Below are 11,877 nucleotides of genomic sequence, written 5' to 3' on the forward strand. Positions count from 1 at the left end.
GGGACTCACATGGCCTAATCACCAAACTGTCAGGTTGATAACATGAACTGTTGGACGCAGTTATGTTTGGGACACAAATAGTTGTCTATGTGTATCTATACTGTGTGTAACTGTATTGAACATTATTGGTGATTGACTTTGTCAATCCATTCATATCAGGCCCGGGGTGGCTAATCGGGAGGATCTGGAGTTTTCCCGGTGGGCCGGTCTGGTTTTGGGCCGGTCTGGGCCGGTTTTCAGTCATGGTAGTACTTGCAAGCCGATACCATTCTGGGCGGCTGGGCCGGTACCATTCTGGGCCGATACCATATAAATAGGGTGACCAGATGTCCCCCTTTGCGCGGCCACGGGGGCCGGGGCCAGTGTCCATCTAAGCGCCGCAACAAAGCGCCGCAACCAAGCGCTGACATGTTCAGTTGCAGCAGAACGTCCAGATTCTATGGAACGTCTTCAGCCTATCAGGAAACAGCATTCATGTTCCCATGGCAAAGTATAATAATTACATAATGTGCGTTTCGGGTAGTTTATGTCACAGTTTGACTTTCACTTATCGGAAGACGGTTAGTCTAAGATGGAAAATAGAGAGTACGAGAATGTGAGTAATTTCCTACATTTAGTTTGTTGAAATCTGTATTCCTGTCAAATGGATAACGGAATGCAATTGTTTTGTGTGATTGATTGGTGAATATTGTATATATTGTATATACACCTCGTTCCAAATTATTATGCAAATTATATTTTTTCTCAGATTTTCCTAAATAGTCGATGCAAATGACAATCAGTATAATTTTCAAGTCATCAACCGTTAGAGTATAATTCAAATTTTATTGAACAAACCTCCCAATGATAACAGTATTTGTTTTGTTAAATAAAAAACTCAAAATGCACTGTTCCAAATTATTATGCACAACAGAGTTTCAAAACATGTTATAGGTTGTAAAGAACTAAAAGTGGTAATTTGATGAATTTAGGGTTAGGAGGTCATATTAGGAGGTCATATTTACTGAAATCAAAAGCTATTTCAAACAAAAACATCTTAACATGTTAAAAAAAAAACACTGCTATTTCAAACAAAAACATCGTATTAGTATTACTTATTACTAGCTAATACTAATTACTTAGCTATTACTTGTTTAAATCTTATAGTAATTATTATATAATTTTGTTATTTTGTTTATCTACGTTTGCAGGAAAAGTGCTTTACAAATAAAGATTAATATTATGAATAAATGTTCTGTAATATGAATCTGATGAAATTTAGATTAAAATGTCTCTCTCTCTTTCTCTCTCTCTCTCTCTTTCTCTCTTCTCTCTCTCTCTCTCTCTCTCTCTCTCTCTCTCTCTCTCTCTCTCTCTCTCTCTCTCTCTCTGTCTCTAGAGGTCAGGTGACCATCAGCAGGGGGATTCCCCTAGGGGATTCACCCCATCACCATGCAGGGAGGTCCTTACAGTCTCCGCCCGCCCGCTGTCCGCTGACATCTGTCCTCTGACACGTCATCACAACAAGGCTGCCTGCAAGAGTCGGTGTGCCTCAGCGGTGGACAGAACTACAGACCCTGTGATCATCACTGTCCATGAGGACACAGTCAGGGACGTGTTTATCAGGCTGTTCTCACAGCTGAGCCCCCTGAAGCTGCAGGACTGGGACCTTGCGGATAAGGCGCTCACCAAGCTGAGGAACTCAGCGTGGGTGAGTGTCACCAGAAAGTGGAGCAAGGCCAACTTCTGCCTTCGGGCCACAGAGGTGTTCCAGCTGGTGCTGGCGGTGCAGAAGAAGCTCCTGCAGAGGTACGGGGGGAAGGAGGCCGTGCAGGAGATGATGACGCACAAAGCCCCCAAGCTGGGGAAGGACATGGTGCGTTATGTGGTGAAGGGAGTGGTTCCAGAGTCCATGGTTATTGGTCATGTCACCAGAGCAACAAAACCATCTAAGAGGGACTTTGACATTGGTCAGCTGGATGACCTTGTCCCTCACCTGTTGGTGAGGATGAGTCTGAATGATGGGAATGTTGGGACCCCCTTCGATCCCCGGGCTTTGGCCCGCACCGACCTCAACTTCCTCTCCCTGAAGGTCATTCACATGACCCAGGAGCTTTTGAGCAGGGATCCTGAGGTTGTAGTGGTGGACAGGGACGACCCCATCCCAAAGGCTGCGCTGGACCTCATGGCCACCAACATCCACTCCACCATACTGTTGGCCGCTGGTTCACTGGAGGCGATTCACTCTGGCCTGGTGAATAAAAGCCTGTGGCTCATGAACCATCTCACAGCAGAGCTTATTAAAACACTGAAGGCCTACCAGTGGACCAACAATGACACAGAGAGCCACAACCAGACGGAGGAGGCAGAGTCCAGTCAGGGGAAGAATCAGGTCACTGGCATAAAGGTAAGACAAGCCTATACTATGTACCTTCATAAAGTTACCATAAGTTACATCAATATTTCATCTTGTTTTTAAATTGACATATTTACATTGACATACCCCAGCTCACGACCAACAGAACATCTTGATGTTCTTTTTTGTATCTGCACCAGAATGATCACGGGAAGAAGGGAAAGAAGAAGGGAATACGTGCCTTCTTCAGAGGAGCAGTGAATGCCATGAGGAGTTTTGTCCTCTGCTGCTGTGAGCTCTCCGCAGAGGACGACGACTAGTTAATCTCCTCCACCCCCCACCCCCCACACACACCCCGACACACAATCCCACACCCACACCCACCCCTACACACACACACACACACACACACACACACACACACACACACACACACACACACACACACACACACACACACACACAACAACAAACAACTTAGTCCTAATCAATAAATTGTTGCACTGGAGATTTGCACTGTCCTTTTGGTCATTTTATTTTCAAAGTAAGTTTTGATGTTAAAGATTCACTCTGCAAACATGTTCCACTAGGATATAATACTACACATAATACTACACATACCTTATGTGAAGTGATACTGTTATGGAGGCGACCACAACCTTTGAATGAAAAACCTGTCAGCAGCATTGTGGGAAATACCAGTTTAAATAAATCAAATGTATGTATAATTAATAATAACATAACTGTGAATCTCTGATTCCTTGATTCGATTTCAAGGTGGCAAAACTTGCTTGTATTCTTTTAAAAGATAGATGATATTTTGGTATGATACCAATTCCTGAGTGGCAGCTGAGTCACTGTTATCAGCTCATGAAGTTAACCACCACCTACGGTAAATTGCATTTTAGACGCTGGTGCCTGTCCTGGTTTAGACTCATGGTAAAGACATTTCTCAATATTTTATAATATAGTGTTTGGTATCATTTTAAAGGGGACCTTTTTAGCTTTCATTCAAGACCAGTTGTGAAAAACTACAAATATAGAGGTCACTGGAGCTCATCAAAATGTCACAGATTTTTTCACAATTTCCGCCTAAACTATATTATTTATGTTAGCCCTGTGGCATCTAGGAACATCAGAGACACAAAACAGAACAACTGGAATACTCACATGACTCTAAGGATTCAGGAAATGTATAATATACCCATACTATTTCATTGTGAAAGGTGATTGTGAGCCTTAAATTAGAAGGGCATTATTAAACTGACTCTAGAAGAACCTATGTGACTACTATGTGACTCAGTGGCGTAGGGGACGGGACTTCAGCTCTGCCTTCAACACCATCCTTCCAGACAGGCTAGTGACCAAACTACTAGACCTGGGACTATCACACTCCATCTGTGCATGGATCAAGGACTTCCTGTCTGACCGCCCCCAGAGGGTGCGGGTGGGCTCCCACACCTCCACAGCCCTCAGACTCAGCACTGGGTCCCCCCAGGGCTGCGTGCTAAGCCCCATCCTCTACAACCTCTACACCTACGACTCCACCCCCGTCCACCCCAGCAACTCCATCATAAAGTTTGCAGACGACACCACCGTGGTGTGCAAGGTTAACAACCTGCTGCTGAACCAGTCAAAGACCCAGGAAATCGTAGTGGACTTCAGGAGGAAAAAATCTGAGGTCCAGCCCCTGCTCGTCGATGGAGGGAGCGTGGAGAGAGTCTCAACCCTCCGATTCCTGGGGGTGCACATACAGGATGACCTGTCCTGGAAGACCAACACAGCAGCCATCATCAAGAAGGCACAACAGCGGCTCTACTTCCTGAGAGTCCTCAGGAAATACCACCTCAAACAGGAGCTGCTTGTGACCTTCTACCGCTGCACAGTGGAGAGCATCTTCACCTACTGCATCTGCGTGTGGTTCTCCAGCTGCACAGCCGCAGAGAGGAAAGCGCTACAGAGAGTCGTGAGATCGGCCCAGAAGATCATCGGCACCCCCCTCCCCTCTCTGGAAGAGCTGTACAACACACGCTGCCTCAGGAAGGCCTCCAAGATCTCCAGAGACCCATCCCACCCTGGGAACGAACACTTTGTTCGGCTGCCCTCGGGCAGGCGGTTCAGGACCATGTCCGCAAGGACAAATAGACTGAAGCTCAGCTTCTACCCTAGGGCCATTCAGGCCCTGAACACAGCAAAGACCTAGGTTCTAGGCCCTGGACAATCTAGACAATTTGATGGCAGCTACTAGATTGTAATCAAGTGCAATACTGAAACACAACTGTGAACATTTCAAACCTGCAAACTGCGACACTTTAAATGAATGTGCAATAATACTATGTGCAATATGACAACCCTCGGGTACATAAGGTTCAGAGATAGGAAATGTTAGGATATTTATAGCATAGCATAGAGTACAGCACAGTGTTTTATTTGTATAGTATAGTATAGTGGATAGTGTATATAGCCTTTATTTATGTAAACCAGCTCTTTTCCCTTCTTGTTTTTAGTATTTTTTTCCTAGCACCAGGGGAGCCCCCCCTCCCAAATTTCGTTGTATGGTACCTGTACTATATTAATGACAATAAAGACCATTCATTCATTCATTCATTCATTCATTCATTCATTCACATGTCACAGATTATATGTACTCTAGTGTGTCTCTGGGAGTGTTTATTGTGGTGGTTCACCCTTTAATTGATAGTTACAAAATCACGTATTTGGTTCCCTTTGGTTACTGTCACTAACCACTGCTACCAGTTTGAACCAAAAACCAATGAAAATCAATGGACCTTAAATTAGCATGTTTGAAATGTCCAAATCATCTGAAATTGTCTGAAAAGACTCAATGACCTGATATAAATGCCTTTTTTGGCATTAATGATGAAATGATGACTTTTTAATAAAGGGTCCATTGACTTCCATTGGCTTTTGTTTAAAAATGCTATCAGTTGAGAGAGGTTTTCCTATGTTGTTGATGAAACACTTTACTTCAGTTGTTTGAATGCCAGATGGAGAGTAATGTCAAGTTAGGCTTTTTCAGGGGTGAAGTAATTGTGTTTCCTATGACAGGATGGTGGCGGTACAGATAATGGAGCACATGTGGTCCGGTCAAGCACTGCCTTAGCCTTCATCACGGTCCTCGATGTCCCAGATCAGGACCCAGTGTTCACTAACCCCTCTTTCACAGCCTCCGTCCAGGAACACTCTGCTGTGGTGAGTGTTGTTACAGTTTTTCTCAGTCGCTTTGGTGCATTTCTCACATCACTATTAACATTTGCACAACAGTTAGTGCTTTTCTCAAAACAATTAGTACAAACTGCAAAACCTAGTTGATAACCTGCAAAAGCGTGTCACTTGCTCAAAATGGATAGTTCATTCCTCAAAAGCAAGTATTCATGTCAATGAAAGTGTCAGTGTCATCAAAATGAAAAGTCCTGACACCATTGTTTAGGAACAAGATAGTCAAATGGCTTTGTCATGTTTTCATTATGACAGTTCACTCTGTAAGTGTTTTCCAATGCAAAAAAGTCAGATCTTGGTGACACTACCTGAAAATGCTCAAGACAGTACTATACACTATTTGCACAGCCATTTGAAATCTACAGTGGGTTACACATTACTGTATTTAGTGAGGTAAATGAGTACAAGACACTGAATACGTATGTTTCAAATTTTTACTGCATATGCTCTTTGCAATTCTAATTTGTTCACAGCATTGTGCAAAAGAAAAATACTAACTTATTTACAACAAACATAAGAAACACCCTTTGGGTAGAGCTGTGCACAACTGTAAACAATATTGCAGTACATATTGGAACTGAATTGGAACATACAACATAGACAGTACTGTACATCATTCATTCACATCCAGACGTTCCTGTCTGTCTGGCCACATATTTTCATCGACATCACAGCGAATATCATCCCTGGCAATGCAGCGAGGAAAGTATCTTCTTGAGTGGCGAATCCACCCTCTGCAGGGCTGTGCTGTGATGTCATCACATGCTGCATCCATGGCCGCTAGCAAGGCCATTTGGGTATGTGGATGCCGGTCATATACCTTCCACCTCCAGGCAGAGAAAAACTCCTCTATTGGATTCAGGAATGGGGAGTAGGGAGGGAGATATTCCACCAGCATCCTTTCATGTGCTGCAAACAGATCTGAGTGGTGAAAACGCACATTATCCCATACAACAACATACTTGTTCAGATGGTCTCCATTTAGACCCCTCTCATTCTCAGGGATTTTGTCCCTGTAAAGAATGTCTAAAAAAGTCAGCAGATGTTGTGTGTTATATGGACCAAGACAGGGTATATGGGTGAGGATGCCGTTTTCTGAAATGGCTGCACACATTGTAATATTCCCTCCTCGTTGGCCTGGGACATCAATGGTTGCTCTCTGTCCAATGCGATTTCTTCCACGCCTTCTACCTTTTGCCAGATTGAAACCCGCCTCATCAACGTATATGCATGTGTGCAGCGGTTCCCTGGCCTCCAGCTCCAGTACACGCTTTATCCCAGAATAGAGAGAGAGAGAAAAAAACTATAAAAACTTTTCCTGTGTAACATAATGCCTTTTGGACAACATACTGTACAGTATGAACTGTCAGGTAAGTGCACTGCATGGCACTAAACAAAGTAACCAGTTTACAGCACTGGACATTAGAGTATGCATAGAACACATAAATGTTTTACCTGTACATACTGGTGACGGATCTCCTTCACTCTGTCGCTGTTCCGTTCAAATGGCACATTGTACAATTGTTTCATGCGCATTTCATTTCTCCTGAGCACTCTGTAAATTGTAGCGATTGAAACGGATTCAATATTCCCAAAGATATTGTCATCCTCTATAACAGCGCTTTGTATCTCTCTCAACCTTATGGCATTGTTTGCAATCACCATTGCACAAATGGCTTCCTCTTGTTGTGGAGTAAAAAGGGGCCCTTTTCCACCTCTGCGAGGTTGTCTTGCCTTGTCTTGTCTATGTGGTGCAGAGTAAAATTACAGTAATGTACAGTAAACATGAGATATACTGCTTTAACCCATATTACTGTAGTGTACAATAATAGTGCTTCCCACTTGTAAAATGCTGCAGTACAGTACCATACTGTAAATATAGTAAGTACTGTAACACTACTTTACACTACAATACAGTAAATCTGTGCTGCAGTAAAGCTGTAAGTCTAAATGTAAAATGTAAGAAGTGACAAGTTCTTGTTCCACTGTAAGCTTCATGTATGACACAATGACAGTAGTGCAGTGCAGATTGTTTAGTGCTGAATTACTGTCCAATATACACACCTGTTCTCCCGACAAAATGTTTGAATAATTGAATTTACAGTGGTTCTCCCAACATTTGGCTGCACCCTTCGACCTGCTTCAGCCATTGTGAGGCCATGATTGACAACATGGTCCACAATTGTAGCCCTAATTTCATCAGGAATCTGCCTATGTACTTGGCCTCTACTTCCTCTTCCCCTGTTTTGTCCCCTCCCCGCATCCTCACCCCTCTTCCACGATGCTGACCTTCTATTTCTGTGTCACAGTATTGTCAAAATGGTACACACTATGTCCTGCTCGGTTCATATATGCTTGCCAATTGAGGGTTCATGGGATTCAGCTCTGAGTGACTGTGGAGAAGTGGCTTATCATTGGTTACAATTACATGTAATGCTTCACACACTCCTCACATCAGTGAAAGCTGAGGTTCACCTGAGAGAAATTGTTTTTTCAGGAAAGAATTAGAAAGAAATGTGTAAAATTTGCTTGACAGATTTTGACAACTTGTTCAACATTTTTGTATGTAATGACTCAAGCAATGAAATGAGAACTATTAGGTTATTTTAAAAAAAAATAGGGAATGACTATTCAGCATCCAAAAGTATAGTTCATTTTGACTGACATGACATAAGAAAATGATAATGTTATAAAACAGCAGAGAATTGTATGACAGCAATTGATGCATGTCCAAAAGCATTTGCAATTTGTTGGAAGCAATGAGAAACTGCTACTATGATGTGCACAAATGACTAAATGTTGTGGAGGTTGAACTAACAGTTATGAGAATTTTAATTCTGATCAGAGAAATGCACCAAAGCAATTGAGAAAAACTGTAAATGTGGATTCTGTTAGAACTGAATTAAGTTCATCAATGTGTCAGAGAAAGGGGGGAATTTAATGCGAATTTAATAAAATAATACTGCAATGCCTTTGTAAACAAACTAACTGACCACTGATGGGAAACAATTATCCATAAGTATTGGTTGGTTTTTAAGTGTCCTCAAAAGCATTTTGTGATTTTATTTTACCAAGACAATAACCAAGACAATAATAGTTGATGGATTGAATTGAGGAAAGAAATCTGAAAAACCTGACATAGTAAAACTATAATTTCGATCTCATGGATGGTCATTCCTTGCATCCATTGCTTCATTTATGAATTTTAAAGGGGTCACATTTCTTCAGCCCCACCCCTCAGCTTGGTTACCCAAAAAAGTGACAGGGAGACAAGGGCTTTGTTGTAGTTTGAATCCCGGATTGCCATTGCCATGTCACATTGGTCAGGGGGGTATTCCATCAACGTCACTAAAGGAAACTCCAGGCTTATTTTGACAAGTCTCGCGAGAGTTATCAAAATAAGTCTGGATTTTTCATTTAGCGACGTTGATGGAATACCCCCCTGGTATGATGAGTAGTGTGAGCTACAGATGGAGGGTGGAGGGATTATGGGATGAAGATTGTTTTGGACTTTGTTGGTGATGGTCCTCTTTCTCCTCATCGGCAGGCTACTGACGCTGATGACCCGGAACAGCAAAATCCAGTTTGAAATAGAACATTCAGACTACAGTGACTTGTGGTTGTATTGGTAGTGGTAGTAGGATAATCTTTAATCCATGGGTCTATTTTTCTAAGTTACCATTTTAAAAATGTTCCACTACCAACAAGACTGCAAGACCACAAAGTTTAATCTTAAATAGCTTTTTCTAGTTTTGTATGATTATGAAGCTTGAGCATGTTGCACTGCCGCCCTCTAGTGGGCAAATGGGTCACAGGCTACTCTTATCTTGTTTCATTCAAACCATAGTGACATTTCAGATAATTTATGGAGAAACATTTACCATTTAATTGGAAAGAAACATATTTCCACGCAACTGACACGATGATACAAAAAGTGTAGCATTTAGGCATCCTGCCTCAATAATCCTTATGCTAGTTCACATCAACATGTCCTCCTGTCTGGTGTGACTATTGCTCTATTATTATTGGTTTTCCTGGTGGGGTCACTGCTGTGTTAGTTGTCTGTGCCCTTTGGATTTGTTTTACAATGTCTGTATTACTGAATTCTCTGTAATATTATGCCAGCCTGGGATGTACAAAACGAATAAAGCATTAATTCATCCATCCATCCATTCATTCATCCATTCATTCATTCATTCATTCATTCATTATTACACTTTACAACATGTTTATATAGAAACAAAGATGACATTTTCTAATAGTTTTTCTATGTGAAAGATGAGGCCTGACAGTATGAGCTATGCTGACCACCACTGTCTACTTGAGTCTACGTGTAACACAATAATATAATGATCAACTTTAGACCCAAATAAACCCCTCAAAAAAAAGTTTGGAAACGTTATTTCAGTCGATTCTTCCTCCCCTTTAATAATACCAATTGGTATTATATTTTAAATCGTTGGAAAGCCTGATTAGTCACCTTTACAACGAGGTACAACTTGTAAGGATCATGCATTTGTGGAATGAGTAACACAGCTAAACGTGTGAGTAGCGGCCCAAATATGTTTGACAAAATCCCCTGCAATATTCTTCTGTTGGTATTCACTCTCGTTTTGAGCTTCAAGTGCTGGCAGGTGTATGCAGTCACAGGTGTGTGAATGGCACCTGAATGGCACCTAATTGACAGGAATGATATTCTGGAGCCAGTGGCGATCCCATATCTCCAGAATCTGGGACCTAACTCCATCCTCCATGATGACAACGCTCGCCCCCACAGAGCCAGGATCATCACAGAGCACCTCCAGAATTTGGGAGTGGAGAGGGTGGAATGGCCTGCCGTGAGTCCAGACCTCAACCCAATTGAACACTTGTGGGATCAGCTTGGGCGTGCTGTATGTGCCAGAGTGACCAACGCAACCATGTTGGCTGACTTGTGGCAAATCCTAGTTGAGGAATGGGATGCCGTCCCACAGCAGTGTGTGACCAGGCTGGTGACCTGCATGAGGAGGTGCCAAGCTGTTGTGACTGCGTACAGATCTTCCACACGCTACTGAGGTCCCTGACAGTGTAAAATTAATAAAGTGTAAAAATGGGCAATACGTGTTTTTCCTTATTACTGTGGGAGAGTGCAATCATCCAATCCACCAAGCAACTCTAAACGAGAGTGAATACCAACAGAGGAATATTGGGGATTTTGGCAAATATTTTTGGGCCGCTACCCACACGTTTAGCTGTGTTGCTCATTCCACGAATGCATGATCCTTACATCCTTAAAGGGGAGGAATAATCAACCAAAATAACGTTTCCGAACTTTTTTTGAGGGGTTTAGATAGCACAATGATTGCACTGTGCCTTGGCTATGTGAAAAGGCAATAAAGCAGATCTTGATGTGATACTCCCTATGTTTTTACAACTTCCCACAACCACCCAACCACACTCTCTCTCTCTCTCTCTCTCTCTCTCTCTCTCTCTCTCTCTCTCTCTCTCTCTCTCTCTCTCTCTCTCTCTCTCTGTTCTATTGTAAAGTGCTTTGAGTTGCATTTCATGTACGAAAGGCGCTATATAAATAAAGCTTTACTTTACTTACTTTACTTTACACCTAATCCATATAAGAGTTATAGTCATCACAGGCAGTGGATTATCACTTATAATTTAGTGGAAATATCCACCTGAAGGGGCAGGAAACCCTTACTGATGAGACATACATCCGCCTTTCTGTACTGATGTTTGATTTGTAAAATGGCTACTTGTTGCCTCCCATAAAATCACAACAGTTTTTTTGTTTTGTTTTTATTATCTTGAGGTGGTAGATATTTTATTATTCATGCTGGAAACATTTGCTGTCAACTCATACTTTTTAAAATATATGTTTCTTTTTACTGGACTGGGAGTGTTTCATGATATAATTACAATTCTCCTCAGCTCTTGATTTTACTGAAAAATCCATGGCACTTCACTCCACCCTGACCCACCTAGACACAAGTGCACAACTGGAGCCTAGATTTCCTAACCAACAGACCCCAGCCCGTCAAGTTGGACAACCACTCCTCCTCCACCTTGCAACGGGTGGTGATCAAGGATACCTCGCACCACAGCCACGGTCTGTTTGATCCCCTAACATCTAACAGACTCAGGAAGTACAGGATCCTCAGGTTTCACAAAGCTGTCACTCTGATAAACAATCCCCCCTCCAAACACTCCTCTGAACAATCCCGCCCCCACAAACATGGGGTACATTTACAATGACTCTCAATGACTATTAAAGTTGAATCTAATCTAATCTAATCTAATGATGTAATTAG

The sequence above is a fragment of the Nansenia antarctica genome, assembly GCF_963989245.1.
Source record: "Nansenia antarctica genome assembly, chromosome: 3".
In the NCBI taxonomy this organism is placed as follows: Eukaryota; Metazoa; Chordata; class Actinopteri; order Argentiniformes; family Microstomatidae; genus Nansenia; species Nansenia antarctica.